Below are 6,000 nucleotides of genomic sequence, written 5' to 3'. Positions count from 1 at the left end.
TGGATCTTGTGGTGTGCCCGGGATGGAAGCTGGAGGCAATTTGGTGATGATAGACACCCCCGATGGCCTGTGGAATCACGGATTCCATAAAAGGTTTGTTTATAATGCATATGGAAGCACCACAACTGGCTGGACCAAATTGTTGTACCTCACAGCCTATCCAGTATAACATCTCTCATTCCACTACAAGAGCATGTCACGGGGTTCATATTGCTCATCTGTTTTCTGATATTCTTGAGAAAATCTTTGTTTTCTCAAGAATAACAAGATTACTGAAAATTAAGATGTATTTGTCCTTCCTTTGGAATTGCCTTCACTCAGTAGGTGGAGTCTCAGGTAAACAAAAGAGGATATCTGACTATTCTCTGGAGCTTCATATTTGTCTAGCATAGTATTTCCTTCAGGAGAATTCTTCTAGCCCTGATCCTAGCTTGTCACTCTCAAAACTTTGTCCCATACCACACTTAAATCTAGGAGAACCACAAAAGGTGATGTGGTTATAGTCTTATAGTTCTCCTGCTGTTGTCAAGCTGTGGAGATCATCCTTCATAGCCTCTCTTTTACTTTTCTTAGTCATAGCATCTTCATACATCCCCTGTGCGATCTTTGACAAACTCTCTGAATCACCATTCTGGATCCCAATCTTTCATTGGATGTCAAAACAAAACTGTGAGAGTGCTGCTAGCAATTAATGGCTCACTGCATCTGACTCAACTATCGTGAGAACTTATATTAGTGAACTGTTGTCAGTGGTTACTTCAAATCCTAGACCGTATAAGATAGAAATTTCATGTCTTACCTCTCTCCATTTCTGTGCAAGAAATTGAACTTTTGGACAGTATAATTTCTCACTTCAGATCAGCCCACTTCTTACACTTGCAAACTTGCTTTCTTGGATCTGACAGAAATGCTGCTTCCAATCTTGGGAAACTTGCCTCAGTATGCAGGATAAGGCAACTTCCAAATGCCTGTGCTAGTGTAGAGATTAACTTCATTTTCCAGGTATTTACTGAACACCTGCTAGCATGCCACTGTCCAGAAACCTATGATGTCTTTATTGATGCACTTCCTCAGGCCTTTTCCTTTGTTTTATAGCTTAGTCCCTCCAGAAGGGCATTCAGTGGCTTTGCAATGGCAGGAGACGTCCGGGCAAAATACAGGTAGTATCTGGCAAATCCCAAGAAGGAGAGTAGATCCTGGACATAATAAACCTTAGCCATTCCTCTGTCACAGCTGTTTTGTTTATTCTGTCTTCTGAGTTTGTGTGTTCCAAAAACTTGACAGATCTTTCAAACAGTTTGCATTTTGAAGGGGAGAAGTTCAGCACATGATCAGGTAGTTGCTTCTCTAGGTGACTCTTATGTTCCTCCACTATTGAGAGAATGAATCACCTCAGGAGGTAACCGCATCTTTGAGACTCATAACTTACCTCATCATGTTTTGGAAGACAATTAGGGTATCTGTCAATACCTGGGGCTTCCTCTTGAATTGTTGGATCCCCACAGGTGTAGATAAGGCTGTCCTTGAATACTCTTTCTCCACTTTCACATAGTAGTAAATCACCCTTTAAATTCTGGACAGAAAACCATAAGAATTACCATACCAATGGTCCATTTAGCCCAGTATCCTGTCTTGTGACAGTGTTCCATGCCAGATGGGAACCATAGGGAACAAGAAACCAGGGCAAATACCTCCTTTATTCATGGAAATTGATAGGCATCTTTATAAGTCAAGTCAAATGATTAAGCATGTAGTAGTCCATAACCATTTAAAGAGAGTTCTATTTTTCTTTCAAAGAATTACTACTAGTGATGTATAAAGACTGTCAGGCTCTTCAGTGATTAATTTGACCTTTAGTTCATATAGATGTTGAATGCAAATCCTCAAAAACTACTTCTGGCTCTATGTCTGAAAAGACTGTCATCCTCCAGCCAGATCCTATTGGTAACCTAAAGAAATGTTCACAATACAGTTCATACCTGCAGAAGGAATTCTCAAATTCCTCAGAGACCCCTTTTTCAATGTATTCTCTCCAGTTTATCTGGAGTTGCCTTGTCAAAGTCTAGGTGCAAAGATGGTGCTTCAATAACCCTCCCTTGTGTTTTCCCTCGCTCTCTCCCTCTCTCCTGTCTTCACTCGAGCTTTGTTGTCTAGGATTTTGCTCTGTACTCAGGGGACCTGGGTCCTCCCCCTCTTCAATGGGGTCTCCCCCTCTTCCTGCCAGAGGGTCCCCTCACATGGCCTCCTTTCCCCTTTGGGACAAGGCCCCAATCTGTCCCCAGGACCATGGTGTACAGCAGGGATTGGCAACCTTTGGCCCGTGGCCCGCCAGGGTAAGCACCCTGGTGGGCTGGGCTGGTTTGTTTACCTGCCACATCCACAGGTTTGGCCAATCGTGTTTCCCACTGGCCGCGGTTTGCCATTTGAATGGGGGCTGCAGGAAGCAGTGTGGGCCGAGGAATGTGCTGGCCATCACTTCCTGCTGCCCCCATTGGCCTGGTGCGGTGAACCGCAGCCAATGGGAGCCACGATCAGCCAAACCTGCGGATGCAGCAAGTAAACAGACTGGCCCAGCCCTGCCCACCAGGGTGCTTACCCTGGTGGGCTACATGCCAAAGGTTGCCGATCCCTGCTGTACAGCAACCCCACTACCATCCCCTCTCTTTGCCAGGCAAACTGGCCCCTGACCTCCAGGGGCACCTGGGCCATGGGGTAGAGCCTCCAATTCCTGTGGATGCACTTGTACATTATTCTTGGCCCAGGTATAAACCACTGGGGTGTCACCAGCCCTCTCTGAATGAGGGAGCAGGCCAAGGCAGTATCCACTAAGCCCCTCTGGGGCTTCGTCTCCACCCGCATGGGGATGGTGGCCAGTCCTCACCCCTGCTTCCTCCCACCACCATTCATTCAATCTCAGAACTTGGCTAGTCCACACTCCATTTCTCGGCAATCTCTGCATTTGTGTCCCGGCCACTCACATCGCCAGCAGATCAACTGGCCCAGGTGATTAGGGCTCCCTTAGCCTCCTCCTTCTTTTTCTCTGCGTTCCTCCCTTGGGGAGGAGGGGAGAAAGGGGGTTCTTGGAATGTCTTCCCTGAGTCCAGGTCCTGGCCTGTCCACCCGTCCCTTCGAGGAAAGTCCACCTTGGCATATTCCTCGGTCAGTTTAACCACGGCCTCCACCGTACTCGGCTGGTGCCGCAGGACCCAGACTCACAGGTTTTCCAGGAGGCCGTGCAGATTCTCCAGAATCAACCAGTCCATTATCTCTCCCACTGTCTGGGTATCTGGCCTTAACCACCATGTAGCCCAGTCAGTAAGTTTTTGGGCAAATGCTCAGAGCTGCAAACCTCTTGTCCACCAGGCCACCCAAAACTTTTGCCTGTGCTTCTTTGCAGACAGTCCCATCTGGTCCAGGACTGCCACCTTCACCGCCTCATAATCTTTGGCCTGTTCATTACTTAGGGCTATGTAGGCTGCCTGCACCTCTTCGGTCAGATAGGGGGCAAGTCGTAAGGCCCAAGTCACTTTATCCCATCCGGCACCCATAGCTACCCGTTCAAAAGCACATAGGAAGGCATTGGGTCGTCAGTGGGGCCCATTTTTACAGAGTACCAGCCCTGGCACATGGTTTCCATCACCTCCTGGGGGACTCACCAACCGGTGCAAGAGCTGCTGCTGTACACTGGCCTGCTCCCAGATGAATTCCTGGAGGGTCTTTTGTTGCTCAGCCTGCCAGGCAAGTAAGGCCTGTCTCTAGGCCTGGTGGGACTGCTGAAAAGCCTGCAGGGTTTTTACAGCTCCTCTGTCTGCTTTGCGAGCCACTGTACGGTTCCCTTCATGCTCAGGTTACCACTCTCTGGCAGTGTCTTCAAATCCCATACAAGCCCCCATGTGTAACAGGGTGTCCATTATGCCCTGAGTATCCAGCCCTTTGGTCCCACTACTCACAGACTCAGGGACACTCCAAGCTGGTACAACTCCTGTGCTCTTTATTTGTGGCCATTTCCCACCCCATTAGTTTCCTACTCTATACAGGCTATTTACAATGGATTGGCCTAACAGAGGCCTGGTCAGCAACAGAGTAGCAGGCTCTTACCTCTCCCTGAACTGCCTGGTCCCTCCCTTCCCCTTCCTCCCAGCCTTTTAGCTCCTGCTAATGAGGCTGGCAGGTGTGGGCAGTTCCCAGGCAAGTACTGGCTATTTACCCAGCCCCAATCCATTCCCCCTGATTGGGGTTGGGGTGGCAGGGGCTGATTAAAGGCATTCCTAGCAGTGCCCTGCCACATCTTCCCTTCCTCAGTTTCCTGACATCTTCAGATTTGGCATAAAGTTTGGCCCTTTGATGGTTCTGCATTATAGGACAGATTTACAGAAATGAAGACCCAAGTCCTCTGCTTCTCAGGTATTCCTTTGTCTGAATGCTAATCTGTCTTGCTATGCAGTAGGGCCAAGAAAGGGCCCAGAGCTCTTACTCCTATGACTGCTGTATGTGCTCAGCAAAATGATATAGACTCACTGGGAATAAAAGAATATTGCATTGTGTGAGAGGTGGGAGCAAGACAACCTCCCTACTGAATAGGTTGGCTTGTTTCACAGCTAGAACCACAGATATTTTCAACGGGATAGAGTTTTAAGTGCATTAGTAAGCCATTTGATTTTGAGAGAATAAAATATATAAAGAAATTGTAAGAAAATCACACCCCCTCCTATCAGATTTGAACATACTGGATTTGCAATATAAACCATTAGGCTGCACACAATCTTTCATTAGAATCCACGGGAGATGAGATTATTTTTTGCAATAGGAACATACTTTAGTAAAAATTACAAGTAAAAATTAATAAAACAACTGAGGGATAAAGTGTGCAAGCCAAATCTCTTTCCTTGATTGTACCAACAACTGAACATATGACATTTCATGCAGACCAGATTTAAATTCATGTATGTTTACTTTTTTGCAGTAAAAATATAACACCAAGAATTTTCCTATAATGTAACTACCTATTTCTCTGTGAAAATGGCACATACAAGAATCTTTTTTAAATGTGATGTTAGAATGTTTATTATGACTGTACAAAGGCACAAAGAATACGGATCCAATGCCTGGTGTTGCCCAGGCTTCTCCACCATATTTGATCCTTTATAGACAATGCTCATGACTCACCACTGTGCTACTCCATTGATTTCAATGGAGTTACATTGGTGTAAAACTAGAAGAACACAGTGGTGAATCAGGCCCCATAACACCAGTGCATTATTTCTAACATGGTTTGAGTCACTGCTCTGATTCTCAGTATCATTTGCCTTGGCATTTGTTAAAGACAATTAAATACTGTCACTTCATTTCACAATCTCTAGTCTAGAGTTTAACTGGTGGAATAGATTGCATTGAGCTTGCTTGCAGTATCTCAATGAACCGGCTCTTTCCTGCGATGCCTGAATCTTGTACTCCAGAATCCAAGCTTTCATTTATAGAAAAATAAGTCTTTTGAATATGATAACTACAACTGATTGGAAAGTGGGGATTGTTTAATGAAGAGTTGACAAAATTTTGTTTCCATTCTTTTGTTGAGATTTAAAAAAATCTGAATGCCACTTCCGAGTATTCTTGCAAGTTAAGAAATTGCATTTTAAAAAAAATCTATTCCTGGGGCAAATTCCTTGTTTTCATAGAGACACCTAGGGGAGGGGAAGAGGAAAGCAGGAAAACTCTTAGGGAGGAACAACTCCTGAGTTTCTTGTAGAATATCCCCTTTAAGAGAAGGTGTTTAGAAAGCCATAGAGTTCTCTTGGAGAGAGGTCTCCCAGATATGTGGAGTGAGAAATAGAGCAAATTTTCAACTTTATTGAAATCCTGCCCACACTGTTGTCATTGGCAAAATATCCACTGATGTCAGTGGGGGCAGGATTTGCGAATACTGTTTGATATGTTCAATAAGGTATGTTTTCGGACAAGGCTGCCATTCTTCTAATTCAAATAATTATGATTTTAAAGCAT

The sequence above is a fragment of the Mauremys reevesii genome, linkage group 1 (genome assembly GCF_016161935.1).
Source record: "Mauremys reevesii isolate NIE-2019 linkage group 1, ASM1616193v1, whole genome shotgun sequence".
In the NCBI taxonomy this organism is placed as follows: Eukaryota; Metazoa; Chordata; order Testudines; family Geoemydidae; genus Mauremys; species Mauremys reevesii.
Note: the sequence above shows the minus strand (reverse complement) of the source record.